Raw genomic sequence first — 17,233 nt, forward strand, 5'->3', positions numbered from 1 at the left:
GGGTCGAGGATCGCCGAGGGGTCGAGAGAGGTTTCCTAGTGTCAAAGTCTTGAAGAAATCCATGGCTTCATCATTAGCCGGAAGTAACCAGGGCATGACAAAGTCCTCCAAAGTTATTTTGGAATGGTGTCCCGGATAGGATAATTTGCCTTTTTGTATGAATTTCAGCAAAGGCCTTCCAAATAACGATATTTGGAAGGTTCTTGCTGAACTTTGTACCAAAAAGCGAATTATCCTATCTAGGACTCCGTTCCAAAATAACTTTGGAGAGCTTCATACCATCATGCACCTGTTACTTTCGCCTAATGATGAAGACATGGTTTTGTTGAATCCTTTGACACTAGGCAACCTCCCGACCCCTCGGCGATCCTCTCGAACATGAGAGGAAGAAGAGGATCGCCGAGGGGTCGAGGGTTTCAGGGTCGTCGAGGGTTCGAGGGGTCGAGGATCGCCGAGGGGTCGAGAGAGAGAGAGATTTCCTAGTGTCAAAGTATTGAAGAAATCCATGGCTTCATCATTAGCCGAAAGTAACCAGGGCATGACGAAGTCCTCCAAAGTTATTTTGGAATGGTGTCCCGGATAGGATAATTTGCCTTTTTGTATGAATTTCAGCAAAGGCCTTCCAAATAACGATATTTGGAAGGTTCTTGCTGAACTTTGTACAAAAAAGCGAATTATCCTATTTAGGACTCCGTTCCAAAATAACTTTGGAGAGCTTCGTACCATCATGCACCTGTTACTTTCGCCTAATGATGAAGACATGGTTTTGTTGAATCCTTTGACACTAGGCAACCTCCCGACCCCTCGGCGATCCTCTCGAACATGAGAGGAAGAAGAGGATCACCGAGGGGTCGAGGGTTCCAGGGTCGTCGAGGGTTCGAGGGGTCGAGGATCGCCGAGGGGTTGAGAGAGAGATTTCCTAGTGTCAAAGTATTGAAGAAATCCATGGCTTCATCATTAGCCGGAAGTAATCAAGGCATGACGAAGTCCTCCAAAGTTATTTTGGAATGGTGTCCCGGATAGGATAATTTGCCTTTTTGTATGAATTTTAGCAAAGGCCTTCCAAATAACGATATTTGGAAGGTTCTTGCTGAACTTTGTACCAAAAAGCGAATTATCCTATCTAGGACTCCGTTCCAAAATAACTTTGGAGAGCTTCATACCATCATGCACCTGTTACTTTCGCCTAATGATGAAGACATGGTTTTGTTGAATCCTTTGACACTAGGCAACCTCCCGAACCTTCGGCGATCCTCTCGACCATGAGAGGAAGAAGAGGATAAAAAAAGAAGAGGAAGAAGAAAAAAAAAGGAGAAGAAAGAATAGAGGAGTTCTTCTCCTCTATTCTTTCTTCTCCTCTCTTTTTTCTTCTTCTTCCTCTTTTTTTATCGGGAACGAGGGTCGTCGAGGGACATATAGATGTAGTGTCGTCGTTGTCGATATATACCCCCTCCCGATAGCTTCAACACATGGGGGGGGGGTCGATATTACCCCCTCCTTGAAGCGTTCTCGAGGCCACCCCAAACCCTTGAAGCGTTGTCGAGGCCACCCCAAACCCTAGAGAAGCAGCGTCGAGGCCACTAATTAATATATATGATTCCTTACTATGATTAGGTAGCTAGTTCTACGTTTGGCACTAATATATCCATGTGTCATGTTTGAATAATAATTGCCATGTTGTAAATATTTGTAGAAACTATGGACATCGCCCGAGACGAAGCAAAAGAAGCGTTGTTGAGGGACATAATCGCAGAAGGAAGTGATGCTGTCTCGTTGTTTCTCAACGACACCGATGGTCTGGAAGGAGAGGGTGAAGAAGCTGGCTACGGTGACCTAATGCCAGTGCAAGAAGAAGAACATGAGGACGGCTCCGGTGACCCAATGCCGGTGCAAGAAGGAGACCGTGATGACGGCTCCGGTGACCGAACCGAGTCTGGCCAGGTATATATATTAGTTAAGCCTGTGCTGACTAGCTGATTGATGCATTCATTGTTTTGGTATGTACACATATTAATTAAGTCTTTGTTCTTTTTTCTAGCCCTCTGGATCGAGCACAACTTCGGTAAAGAGACGAGGCCCAAAGAAAAAGTTGAGCTCGGATGAAAAGTTTGAGATCATAGCAATCGCGCCCGACGGCCAACCAATTGAACCCATCCGAACAAAGAACACGTTTGTTGCTCAGTGCGGGGTTCTGGTTAGGGACAAGATCCCGATAAGCATCCAGCAATGGTTTAAGCCGGCTACAGAAGACCCTGAGGTGTCTTATGTCAATGATATGCAGAAAAATGATCTTTGGACTGAGCTGAAGTCAAATTTCACCCTACCTCCAGAGGATAATCCAGAGAACCCAGTTAAAGAGCAATTAATCATGTCTTTTGCTCTTAAGAGGATGGCAGAACTATTCAGGAGGTGGAAGAAAGAGCTGAATAAGTTTGTCCAAAATAATGAGTCACCAGAATTCAAGGGCAGATATGAGAAGATCAGAGATCACTGGCCCGCATTTTTGGCCCACAAGACATCGGAAAAGAGTAAGAAGATGTCGGCGACAAACAAGCAAAATGCTGCGAAGATAAAGGGATCGAACCAGAGACAATTAGCTGGCCAGACCGTTGCCGGACTTGGTTCTTCGGGGCTGGCGGAACCTTGGACCCTGTAACAGGGAAGTGCATTTGGACGAACGATCAAATGGACATACCAATTAGGAAGCTTAAGCAGTATATCAAAGCAGCGCAGCAAGGGAAGTTCTTTCCAGACAGAGAGAACGACGAGCTCATAATGGCCCTCGGGAATCCTGAGCACCCTGGACGGACACGAGGCACGCCAAGCTCCATTCCGTGGAAGGTTGTGTTTCCGGACGCAGGCGGTTAAAAATCCCATGAGAGGAGGAAAAAAGTGCAGCAGACCCAAATGCAGGCGCTGCAAGCAAGGGTAGACGCGATAGAGGAACAAGAAGCAAATCGCAGCAAACGTACTGCCAAAGCTTCCCCCGAAGCTACCCCGCCATCTCAGCGCAGAAGCAGCATTGCTTCCACCGAGCTGCTTCAGCCGGAGCATGCCTTGACGGCTCCTGCCAGCTATCCCATGGGTGCTATCACGGAGTCTCAAAATTGCCATCTTATGACGCAATGGATGAATTTGAAGGTCAAGGCGGCTGTTGGCTCTGTTTATCCTACTGAACCCGGCGCAACTTTTCACTGCCGGCCGATTCCAGAAGGATATGCTAGGGTGATGGTGGATGAAATAACGGAGGGATTTGAGGACCTCCAGCTTGACCATCCTACCAGTGAAGGGGAGACTCGGCTGGGGTCTACTCTGAAGACTCCATGCCTATGGCGGAAGGAGCTCATCAACCTTCCGAACTGGACGCCTCCGCCTCCTCCTCCTCCTCCGGCGAGTCAGGACACTCCGCCTCCTCCACCGCCTCCTCCTCCGGCGAGTGATGATCAGGGCCCTCGGCCGGCTCCTTCTCCGGCGCGTGGCGGCAGTCCGCCTGCGCCAGCGCGCTCGAGCAGCCAGCCTCCTCCTTCTCCGCCTCGTCAGCAAGGGCGGAAGAGACCCACCGCCGCTCCAGCAGCTGCTCCGGCGCGTCGTAGTCCTTCTCCTCCGCCTCGTAAGCATGTAAAGAAGACAACCGCTTCGTCTGCTCGGCCGCCGTCTAGCAGTACAACCAGAGGCGGGAGGACATACAGATTCGGTCCTTCTCTGAAGAGTCCATAGAAGTTACCATATGAGAGGACCCCGGAGGAGAACGCGAAGATCGCGCGAACCGAAGTGGATGACTGGTTTCAAGGGTTGAAAGCAAAGAGACATCCACCTCCGGAGGAGAAGGTAGATCCGGTGAAAGTGAAGCGCACTCTGGCTGCCCTGGCAAAACCACCCAAGTCTCCGCCGAAAGGCAACTATGAGCGCATTATTGCAAAGACATGGGCTGAAGCGGAGCGGTCGGGAAGTACAGTCACTGATCAAAGGCTGAAAGAATGACGAGCAGCTGGGAAACAAATTGCCCAGCTCGGCAAACAAGCGAAGCAATCGTGCCCCCCCCTCAAGGTGCCTAGCGACATCGTTGATCCGAGGATGGTGCCCGGTTATGGCAATGTTGACGATTACCTGCCTGATGATGTACATTATGATCCCATGGAGGTGCAGATACACAGATGCGAGTACGGGAAGCATCTCGTCAAAGATGAAAAATCTTTAACAACGATGATGCGAAGATTACATGATTGGTACTTGAAAATCTGCAGAGAGTCTGGGGGGAGGAGTAATTTGTATACGAGAGTTAAACCGGAGCATGACCTCGTTGGAATTGAACTGTTGCCTATTCCATTTGAGGAGTTCTATCAATTTTTCAATCAATTGGCCCTCGATAAAACAACGATCACCTGCTACTGTCTGTAAGTACTACTACTTGTGTCATTAAGTCTCTCTATATAGCTCATCTCTTTCATTGCATGTATTTATAATTATCCTCACTATATTATGTAGAATGAAGATCGCCGAATTGAAGAAAAGACAAATCGGTGATATTGGGTTCGTTAACACATATCTCACAGATGCAACTGAGGTTGAACATCGTCCCGGAGATACCGAGGCCAACTTGCTACGATCATTCAAAAAAAATGAAAACAAAGATATAATACTCTTTCCTTACAACTTCAAGTGAGTGTTACTGTCTTGTGCATATTCGGTTTCCCTTATATATTAGTCCAGGTTATAGTAATGTAATTGATGAGTTATGCATGCGTGTGCAGTTTCCACTATATTCTCCTAGAGATTAGGCTTGAGCAGGGAGTAGTAACCGTCTTGGACTCTAAACGAAAAGATCCCCAGGAGTATGCGGACATGACTGAAATCCTCAAGAAGTAAGTTACATCGATCATTATCCACCATATCAGCAACTTTGTTCATTTCCTGGTATCAAGTAATTGTTTTCTTTGTCCGGCAGGGTTTGGAGAAAATTCACCAGAAAAGTTCCGGGACTGCCGAAGGAGCTGGAATTTAGACACCCGAAAGTAAGTACTATAGTAGCATGTTCCGCGCATCTCCTAGTGATTCAAGTGCTAGTTTCATCAATACCATTTAGCAATCTTTCTTATCAGTTTGATTGACCTCTATTTCTTGTAAAGTGGTTGTGGCAGGAACAAGGGAATGATTTCTGTGGATACTATGTCTGCGAGTCCATCCGCCACATGACCTGTGAGCGGGGCGGGTACTCTGACGAACAATATGAAGTACGTAAATAACAACATTCACAATTTTATTTTATTACCATCATTTGTGTTGATTTTCATTCATTCATATATATATATATGTATTGACCCCCTTCTTCAAATTAGATGTTTCGGAAGCGGGATGAACTCCTAGCACCAGCTCGCATGCGAGCAATTCAAGAGGAATTGGCGGCATTCTTTCTTGACCACGTGATCGCTGAAGACGGAGAATACTATGTGGACCATGAGTCCGTATGATTATATTTGTAAGAGATAATTATTGTATATATGTAGCCGGTAGTGTCGGATAGATATACGAGAACTTCTTGTTCGACCAATCTCTTGGAGAAGGAGAGGTGGGCGATATCACTTCTCTCTGTATGCATATATGTTCATGACGATCTTCTGTTTCCTTCGTTTGCTTACTAGCTAGCTAGCATGTCTAGTCCTCTCTATACGTATGTATAGTACGTAGCGTCGACCAAGCACGGACATAAGAGATGACACTTATCTCTATTAATTATAGATAGCTAACACAATATATGAAACACCTAAATTAACCCCCCAAAACCCCCAACCCCCCCCCCCTTCAAAAAAAACAAAAACCCCAGCCACAGAAATGCTGACGCGTGGATGCCTATTGGTCCCGGTTGGTGCCACCAACCGGGACAAAAGGGTCTCCTACCTGGGCTCCGCGCACAGGCCACGTGGAGGCCCATCAGTCCCGGTTCTGGATTGAACCGGGACTAAAGGGACAGGGCATTAGTATCGACACTTTAGTCCCGGTTCAGGAACCGGGACTAAAGGCCCTTACGAACCGGGACAACAGGCCCTTTTTCTACCAGTGCATGTCTTCCTCCTCCGGCGCCGCCCAGTCCAATCTCAATGGGCAGGTCATCGAGAAGCTTTCCTGCACGAACTACGTGATGTGGCGCACGCAGATCACACGCCAACTGTGTGGCGCCGCCTTCTTTGGCTTCATCGACGGCACATCACCGGAGCCGGCCAAACTCCTCGTCGCCAAGGACAAGGACGACAAGGAGACGTTCGTGCCCAACCCTCTCCACCCTATCTGGGTCCAAGAGGGCCATCAAGTGCTCGGCTACCTGCTGAGCAACCTCTCCAAGGAGGTGCTGGTCACGGTGACCACGGTCACCACGGCGCATGCGCTCTGGACGACGCTGGCGGGCACGTACTCGTCGCAATCGCTGAGCCGCGTCAACAACATCCGTACCTCCCTCATCAACGCGCAGAAAGGTACTCAATCCACCGCCGCCTACTTCGCCTTCATGCGTGGCCTCGCCGATGAGCTGGCCGCGGCCGGCAAGCTGATCCAGGATGATGAACTCATCTCCTACATCCTCCATGGGCTGGATCTGGAGTACCAGCCCCTGGTTTCGGCCCTCGACGCCCGTGTGTCACCCGCCTCCCTCGATGAGATCTTCACCATGCTCAGCAACTTCGACCAACGCATGGCGCAGTTCCACGGGCGGCAACTCCTTCAAGTCGTCTGCAAACGCTGCAACCCGCGAGCGTGGTGGTGCACGCTCTCATGGCTCCTCCCGTGGCAGGGGGCGCTCTGGTGGCAGCGGCAACAACGGCGGGCGCTTCAACAACAAGTCTCGCCGCCGCCGCCGCGGCGGCAGTGGATCTGGCCGCACTCGTACAGACTCGCCTCGCTGTCAAATATGTGGCAAGCTAGGCCATACTGCGAAAGACTGCTGGTACCGCTATGATGAGGATGAGGATGACTCTCAAGATGATGACAAGATCGCTGCGGCGGCGGATGGCTCCTACGACATCGACACAAACTGGTATGTTGATAGCGGCGTCACCAATCACATCACTAATGAACTTGAGAAGGTCACTATGAAGGAAAGATACCGTGGAAAGGACCAAATTCACACAGGCAATGGAGAAGGTATGCGGATAAATGACATTGGTCATTCAATATTTAGTACCCCTAGTCGCAATATTCATCTCAATAAAATCTTGCATGTTCCTAGTGCCGCCAAAAGTCTTCTTTCCGTTCACTGTATTGCCTTAGATAATCATGTCTTCCTCGAGTTTCACCCTTATTTCTTTTTGATTAAGGATCAGGTAACGAAGAAAATCCTCTATCGAGGTAGATGTGTTCGAGGGCTTTATCCGTTGATTTCGGTGCGTGGAAGATTCAATAAACAAGTCTATGGTGTTGCCAAGCTTTCTTCAACACGGTGGCATGATAGATTAGGACATGCTTCATTTTCCTTAGTTGAAAAACTACTTAGGAAGAATAAGCTCCCGCTTGTTGGTGAGCGATACAATGAAACTATTTGTGATTCATGTCAAAGAGCTAAAAGTCATCAATTACCGTATCCTATATCCACTAGTGTTTCTACCAAGCCATTGCAACTTATATTTTCCGATGTTTGGGGCCCGGCACCCACCTCGGTTGGTAGACACTCTTACTACGCCAGTTTCATTGATGACTTTAGTAAATTCTCGTGGATTTATCTCCTCAAGCATAGATCCAAAGTGTTTCAAGTTTTTCAAAACTTCCAAGCTCTTGTTAAACACAAGTTCGATAGCAAAATCATTGTTGTCCAATCAGACTGGGGGTGGAGTATGAGAAGTTAAACTCCTTCTTCCAAACCCTTGGCATATCACACCACGTATCATGCCCTCATGCCCACCAGCAGAACAGCTCAGCCGAACGAAAACATCGTCACATAGTTGAAGTTGGCCTTGCTCTTCTTGCAGGAGCATCCATGCCTCTCAAATTCTGGGATGAGGCTTTTCTCACAGCCGTCCACCTCCTAAACATCCTTCCAAGTCATGTCATCAACAATGAAACACCACTAGAAAGACTTCTCCATGAAAAACCAAACTATCAATCTCTCCGTGTTTTTGGGTGCGCATGCTGGCCCAATCTTCGTCCCTAGAACAAACGTAAACTCATGTTTCGTTCCACCAAATGTGTGTTCCTTGGCTATAGTTCCCAACACAAAGGTGTCAAGTGTCTTGATGTCTCCACGGGTCGTGTCTACATCTCTAGGGATGTTGTATTTGATGAAACACAATTTCCCTTTGCCGATCTTCATCCTAATGCCGGTGCGTTTCTTCGCATAAAAATTCTTCTTTTGCCTTCACATCTCATCGGCCGCGATCAAGGGAGGAACAATATTGATGATCACTTGTTGACTAATCCTGCCGATACGTTGCATGAGCCTTGTGTTGATGAAACAGGGACAGAAACAGGAACAAATGGCAAAAAAATGAAGAAAACGGAGCAAACTTCGGCCCTTAATTATCTCATGTCTCCATAAACAGGAGACAAAACCTCCTCGGGATCGACGCGGCGTCAGGAAAATCCGATCCCCCTCGGGATCTATTGCAGCAGACGCGGGATCTCCCTCGGGATCTAGCGCAGCAGGTGCGGCTGCGGCTGTAGGCGCACGCGCCGCAGCGCCCGTCTCCACAGGCGACACGCGGCCGCTTCTTGGTGGTCGCGACGCGGACCCAGCGGCGCGCCAATCCCCTGCTGCCAACTGGCGACGCGTGGATGGCTCAGACGACGCATGCTACCGCGGCCAGCCGGTGTGCTACAATCGGCGGGCTCCGGTTCGCTCCACCAACGCGGGCCCTGGCGCGGCTCCCAGCGCTGATTCGCCATCATTGAGCAATGATGGGCCGGTATATTGTTGTTTCCAGGGGCTGGAGTATTAGACAGCTAGATGTGCAGAACGCGTTCCTCCATGGTGTTCTAGAAGAGGAAGTGTACATGAAGCAACCTCCTGGGTTTGTAAGTAAAAGTGCTCTATCTTATGTGTGCAAAATTGATAAAGCACTACATGGATTAAAGCAAGCTCCAAGGGCATGGTATTCTCGTCTCTGTCACAAGATGCAGGCACTTGGTTTTGTCCCTTCCAAGTCTTACACCTCATTGTTTATTTACAACAAGTCCAACACATGCATATTTGTCCTCAGCTATGTTGATGATATTATTGTGACAAGCTCATCTGATGAAGCAATCACAGGGATCTTAAAGGACTTGGGTGCAGATTTTGCCTTGAAGGATCTTGGAGACTTGCATTTCTTTCTTGGGATTGAGGTAAAGAGAAACAAAGATGGACTCCATCTCTCTCAAGAAAAGTATGCAACTGATCTGGTAAAAAAGGCTGGTTTGAAAGATTGTAAATCCTCTCCTACTCCACTATCCAGTTTAGAAAAACTATATCTCACAGAAGGGACACTCTTGAATCAAGAGGACAGCACAAGATACAGAAGTTTAGTGGGAGCATTACAATATCTTACCCTTACTAGACCTGACATTTCCTTTGCAGTTAACAAAGTTTATCAATTCCTTCATGCACTCACTACTGTTCACTTAACTGCTGCAAAACGCATAGTTAGATATGTCAAACATACTTTGAGCATTGGTCTAAATTTTAGCAAGTCACCCTCTACACTTGTCAGTGCATTTTATGATTCAGATTGGGCAGGATGCTTGGATGACAGGAGATCAACTGGTGGGTTTGTTGTATTCTTTGGACCTAACTTGATATCATGGTGTGCACGAAAACAAGCCACTGTCTCCAGATCAAGCACAGAGGCAGAATACAAAACATTAGCAAATGCTACAGCAGCGATTATATGGGTTTAGTCTATGTTGAAAGAACTTGGTGTGAAAATCACACAAGCTCCATGCCTATGGTGTGACAACCTTGATGCCACCTATCTCTCTGCAAATCCAGTCTTTCATGCTAGAACAAAGCATATAGAAATTGACTTTCATTTTGTCAGAGAAATGGTTGCTTAGAAGCAACTTGACATTCGGTTTGTGCACTCTAGAGGTCAAGTTGTAGATGGATTTACAAAGGCATTGCCTGTACGGAGTTTTGAAGACTTCAAATGTAATCTCAACTTGACCAAGTTGTGATTAAGGGAGGGTGTTAAACACATGAATGTGTCACGTATTGGAGGCGTACAGGAGGTTGAGAATATCTTCGAGATAGCTAGGCACATAGGATATCTTCTGTTGTAACTACTAGCTAGCTTATCTCTTATCTTTCTTTCTCCTCAAGTTGTATCTAAACAAACTCATGTACGCGTTATCTCAGGTTCGCAGCCTGCCTATTTAACATGTGTCACGTCGCCCTAGATCGGGTAAGACGTTTCCGCCAAAGCACAGGTCGATATTTATCATCTTCTCCTGTGAGGACCCCAAAGTTCAAGCCTCCAATAGTATGACGGCCATACCTTAATGCCTAATTGCGTGCAAGTGCTCCGGGTTCACTATGGAGAGAAATTGACCGCATGGAGCGAGAACTTCTTTAAGCATGGTTCAGCGCTGCTTTTAGAGCCCGGTGCACAAACTAGTTATGAATACTAACTGATAATAAAACAAATGTTTGGTGGAGGTGACCGTGCACAAGGGAATGTTCATGTTTCTTGACCATTACGAGTATAGGGTATTTAGGCCAGCCTAGGTATTCTTTGCCCGATGTCTCCTATTCTTAAACTAACTTTCTGTTTGCTACCTTGCATTGTTGTTTTCAAGCAGTTGGTGTATGGGAGAAATGCGTTAAAATAACCCGTGAAGCATGGAGAGACTCCCCTCATTTGGTGTTGCTATATATGTAAGCATTGTCAGCCACTCATGTGGTGCTGGAAATAAATATTTATCCTGGATCTATGCGTGAGATATTTTGTCCTGAAGGCCTTCATAAATAATGACTGTATATGGTGCATGTGATGTGTTTTAGTTTCAAAATATATTGCATCACACCCCCGCTTAGCCCTCCCCCGGTGACCTTCAAAAAAAAATATTGCACCCAGTAGATCAAAATATACTTATTTATGTTTTTAACATTTCAATTTCAAATAGACCCGGGATCAAAGCCAGTTTGATTATGTTCCAATCATGAAGTAGAAGGACTTGTGAGGCCAAAGCTTGCGCCTAGGTGGAGAAATCAAGTTGATATGTCCAATGATTAATCAATTTTCTTCACATCACGCGAGTAGTGACTGTAACAGATCTTACCCTACCATTATCGTGATCCAAGTTCTTGAGACGAGAACAACTGTCCAGAAATGCTAATCAGTACACATCCTTTTGAGGAGTCAATTAATTGAAAAGAAACAAAAACTAGGGTCCAATCAAATGATGTTAACCCACGATTGTGACAGAGAAAGGAAGTAATAGTCCATTGTAAGGACGGTCTCATGACCACCCAACCCATCTGACAAAGAGTTAGTATTAGTACAAATAAGCAAAAGTCTGTGAAAGACAAAAACATGACCATCGATTAGATTTCTCTATTGTTTCCTCCTCCCGCTGCCGCCAATCTGACACGCCTCCGATGTCCTTTGGGCCATGGAGGTGTGCAGGACCTACCCCCCCCCCCCCCCCCCCCCCGGCTACGGCAGGAGGTGACCTGCTCTCATTCTTTTTAGGTTCAATGTCTTGGTTGAGTTTATGAAACGGCGACGATGTCAATCTGTAGGAATAATATCTGCCACGTATGGTCCCCACCCCAATGGTGAATCTAGCATCATCGAACGGCATGTGGAGGTGTGTTTTCGTCGGATCTCGTGGATTTCATCGGTGTTGGTCTTCAGGGGATCTGTTTGAACCTAGTCTTTGTTCGTGTGTTTAGGTTCGATCCTTTGTATCTACGACTCTCTTCATCTGTGATGATTACTACTCTACACTACTAGGAAATACATTATAGGTTGCAGCTTAACAATAGTGGTGGGTAATAGCTCCACTTTACTCCTAGTATGCTGGTTCTATAGGGCCTTAGCACGAGGAATTCCTGACTGTCTACTATAACAAGATTTGTCCATCTCCAGTAAAGGAGGGACGATGATGGCTGTGCGCCTTCGACTCGTTCCAATACTTATAGTTGTCGCTAGGTGATCCATGTAACTTGTTGTAATTTTCATTACTTATGGTGTTCTCTATACTGTCATGATTGATTAGGAATAGAGTGGAAGTTTCTCTTTAATTTTTTTTACAAAAACAGGACCACCGAAGAAAAAGAAATAGGCTTCGCTAGGGCTAAGTCGTGGCTTATTATATTCGGCTGTCCGAATGTATACAGGTGACTTGGCAGCGTGTGGACCGATCAACGGAGTAGGCCAGCTGCAACGACGAGTCTGTCTTCGCGTCTCATTGACCGATTGGAATAAGAAGAAGCGACATGAGCATGACCCGGCACACGTCATGTCATTGAGACTCCTGAAGTACCAGCCTCCAATAAGATGATGCACCATTTGTCGATGCCTAATTCCTTATGTTGCCATCCACGAAGCCTTGGCTAACATTAGCTTGTAGGCAAACTAGCTGCACAGACAGAGAAATGGTTTGAGCCTTGTGCACAAACTTGTCATGATTACTAAACGCTATCAACGAAGTGTTTAGCCCAAGTGCCAGTGAACCAGGGAATGTTCTGCCAGCCGCAGAACTGAGCCATAATTAAATCCAATATAGGCAAATTTTAAGTATTCCTTTTCCGATGTCGCCTATTCTTAAGCTAACTTTTCTGTTCACCTTGCGTTTTTTTTTACTCTATGAATTGGTGTATGAGAAAAATGCATTGAAATAACTCGTGGACCAGGGAGAGAATGCACTCGCTTGGTTGTGATATATATATAAATAGCCATTGTTAGTCCCTCATGCTGTGGTGGAGAGAAACATTTATCCTATATATATGAGTGGATGAGATATTTAGTATGGAATTTCTTCATAAATAATGGTCCTCGTATATGGTGCATGTAATGTGTTTTGATTCAACTTGGTCCATGCCTATCCCGGAGCAGTTTTAGGATGCTCCCTCTTATCCCCTCTTTTCACACGAGGGATAAGAGTATGTAGTAGATCTGAACCGTTGATCACATTAATTAGTGGTTGAATTAACTCTTACCTTCTTACTTCATATGTAAAAAGAGGGGATAAGAGAGACCATGTTAAAATTTTCCATCCCTGGAAGTTAGGATCATTGTTGTGGACATGAACATCAAGATGCTGCAGAGTGTTGTTCCCTTTGGCATCGTAGAAGACCCATTTAATTCTATCATGGATTCCATGCACTAGCAGACCATGTTAAAATCTTCAATATAGTATCTGATGGAACTTGGAGACTGGAGAGCATGGGCAACCTATGGCAGGAATAAAATCAGCAAGAAGATGATTTTCTTAAGATTGAATTATGAAATCAACTGATGCCGGGTCTTGTATGCAACTGTATCTGCTTGTGACATCCAGTCAGTGGCATTTGACTGATAGATAGAACACATTTTTTTTCTGACAAAGGATGGATAGAAGACATGATTTCCTGTGTTTGTGGTTCGTCGACAACTTGTCAAATATGTTAGTACATTTTTTAATAAAGTACCAACTTTATTGACCCTCCCTCCAAAAAAACTATTAGTCTAGAACAAGAAATTAAAGGTGGTTGTTGCTTTGATATTTTTTCTGAGCAGGCCATTTTTTGCAGAGATGAATTATCGGTTCACGTGGAGAATTATCATTGGTTAGCCCCCCTCCCCCCCCCCACCACCACCACCACCCACAAACACGAAATTCGCGCGGGGGGGGGGGGGGGGGTGAGGGTATTAAGAAAGGGACAACTATCTCTTGTGTAACAATCCTGTTAACACCCAGTAGGTGTAGGACTATTGTATTTTCCACATTCCCTTTTACTTTATTGAAACTAACCTGGTCGGCACAAGACGTGCTTGCAGTGTTGCAAACTGGCAGTCTGTCAGAAGGGACCGAAGACCTATCTGCTATTAGCATTTGCAGTGTTGTGTACGAACTTTGTTGGAGTTGTGTCGAATATTATATACAAGCTAGGTTACAGTTGGACTATGAGTTGTATTGTGTTTACATAGAATGTGGAGTCGTGTCCTATTAGGACACTTGTATCCTAGGTCTCTCATATAGCGAGGGTAGTTACACGATGTAACCTATGCCAACATAATAGCACAGGAACGCAGGGGAAGCCGGCGGCATGTGCTGGCGTCCAAGGCGACCGGGTGCAGTGTTGTAGCGGTATCATGGGGAGGAGCGCTCATAGTCAGGCTCTGGGGATGTAGCCATATCGGTGAACCTCGTTAACAAATCTTGATGTCGTGCTCGTGTGATTGTTTGGTCCTTGGATGATCGACGGTTGCCTCGGATTTATTTTAACAAATGGTATCATAAGTTAGGTGGTTGGAGGCTGCGAATCGTATTGATCTAGAGGAAAATACGAGCGAGACGTGTGGCAGTCGATCAGGCAATCGATTGGGCGGGCGCCAGGCGGCATAGGTACATGTTGTGATTGCTGGCAGGCGGCACAGGCAGGTTGGATCGGACGCAGGATCTCGGCGAGATTTTTTTTTTTGAAAATTCAAAACCCCTTTATTAAGTCGTAATCAAAGTAGCATCATTTACAAGCATAGAGGCAATGGCAATAGGTGCCTCATCAAACCAAGTACCAGGTGGAAAAAATCTAGCAATCCTTGCCAGTTCATGCGCTATAAAATTTCCTTTTCTATGACAGTGCTCGTAATGGACTTGTGATAAATCGCAAGCCATGTGATAACAATCGTCGAAAATAGCAGCAACCAATTATGAGAAAATACCACCATCTTGCATTGCAGTGATCACATCCAAATTATCAGAATTTATAATTAACCTGAAGCATTCAAATGACTGGACAAGATTCAGACCAAAGCGAAGAGCAGTAACTCGGCGAGATAATTGATGGCACGGCGTCATGTGTGAAAGCAGGCTGCAGGCAGAGCGCTAGGGCACGGCGTCCACTCGGTGTGAGGCAAGCGCGTTGCACGGGAAACGTTTTGGAAGCGCGTGGCGTGATAGGTCGTTGACCAGGCGCAGACGACGCAACATCTGAGGAGGCCCAAGTAACGCACGTGTGGGGCTGCGGTCCAGGAGAGGTACTAGTCGAGTTGGCTGTGCGTGTGCTAAGTCCGATCTGGAGTGGTACTGGAGGGTACGTGTGTGCTCGGCAATCACAAGCTACGGGAGATTTATTTGACCCAAAAAAATCGACACATGGCAGACCCAATCGGCGGAGAAGGCATCCATTGATACGGATCCATAGTGCAAGGGTATGACAAAGCAAATAGCTAGGTTGAGCCAAGACAGGGAGCCAAATTTCACGTGAAGACCAACTAGTTGGAATTATTAGTAGTACACGGTGTTCGTGTAATTGGGGCATCACATGGAAAGCTCAGAATTTTTCATAGGACCAGCTGTACAAAGAACTATGGCGCCAACGGATATCAGGTTTGAGGTGGAGAAGTTTGCCGGAACTGGAAACCTTGGGTTATGGCAGGCACGGGTGAAAGATTTGCTGGCACAACAAGGATGCTTGAAGGCGTTGCGGGAAGTCATGGCAGCTGAGATGGAATTATCATGTGATGGATGGAAATTCATAAAAGACGATTTGGGAGCCTTGAGCGTGTCCTTGCAGTCGGACAAGTTCGGCTGGGTTGGACAAGATGGTCTGACGGATCGACGCAAGTCGGTTGGTACATAAGACGGTGGTGGGATCGGCGACGATGACATAGAAGCGTCATGCTGATGGTGACCGACTTCTGGGGCGTGGAAACACGTGGCGCAAGCCCGAGGGCTTGTGTGGCTTCGACAAGACTATGGCGTGGGGTTGATTCAAGACGATGCACATGTGAGCTTGAAGTAAACGGGGCGCGAGGGTGGACTGATCATCTACCACGAAGTCATGTTGAAGGTGGAGCTGGATTGAGGGGCTACAATGTAAGGATCCAGGGAATTGAAGCCTATTTAGTAAGGGGAAAAAGCGAGTGACTTGTAGTTTGGGTTGGAGCCCAGTGGTCTGATGAAAGCTTGAAACTCGTCATCGGTCGATGATGATTGGTAGTACTCTGTAGTGGGGGTTGAGTGGTGTGGGTTCGCGACCCTTGAGACTCGACCGGAACAGCGGAGACTCGACGCGATAATAGCGGCGAGGTGTGCAGTACGCACGGGGCATGGAGACGGACCAGAGCTCAGGTGGTCATACATGTGGTGAGACAACTGCGTATTTGACTCGGGGTGACTACAAGCGATGGTGAAATTTCTTCAAGTTTCAGACAGACGGTCAAGAAAAGAGCGGTGATGTTGAGTTCAGGTAACTCTTATGTGTGGCATCCAATATGTGAGTTGTTCACTTTCACGCAGGTCATTGATTAGTGTGTGATGGAGTTGGACTGATACTCTGAAAGTTGAGAGCACAAACTAGAGTAACAAGGAACTTAATTGTGCTCGAGTGTTGACTGTGATCAAGACAAGAAGGGACTACAAGTTGCAGGTGGTGTCACATGGAGTCTTTGGACTAGCAGCGGTGCTCATGGGATAAACTCAAGTTCAATGTACATGAAAGTTTGACACATGATCGAATCCAAGGTGATGGAGTTTATTGGAGTTTTGTCGAATATTATGTACAAGGTAGGTTACAGTTGGACTATGAGTTGTATTGTGTTTACATAGGATATGGAGTCGTGTCCTAGTAGGACACTTGTATCCTAGGACTCTCATATAGCGAGGGTAGATACACAATGTAACCTATGCCAATATAATAACACAGGAATGCATGAGAAGCCAGCGACATGTGCCGGCGTCCAGGGCAACTGGGTGCCGTGTTGTAACGGTATTATGGGGAGGAGCGCTCATAGTCAGGTTCCGGGGATGTAGCCATATCGATGAACCTCGTTAACAAATCTTGATGCCGTGTTCGTGTGATTGTTTGGTCCTTGAATGATCGATGATTGCCTCGAATTTATTTTAACAAACTTGTCCAGAAGTTCTCGCCAATCATCTCAAGGTAATTCTTGGGGACTTGCTCTTTTGTACCAGGCAGGCTCATCTAATTTTTTTAGAAAAAGAAAAGAACCCCAGCCACTGTCTAGGCAACATCTATCGCTACTTCTATCTAGTTGACGAAGGGATCCTGATATTCTGGGCCTAATACCAAACAGATCTCGCAGCCAAACCTAATATTTAAGACCTA

Source organism: Triticum urartu, chromosome 7A (genome assembly GCF_056163025.1).
Source record: "Triticum urartu cultivar PI428250 chromosome 7A, HENAU_Tu73, whole genome shotgun sequence".
NCBI lineage: Eukaryota > Viridiplantae > Streptophyta > Magnoliopsida > Poales > Poaceae > Triticum > Triticum urartu.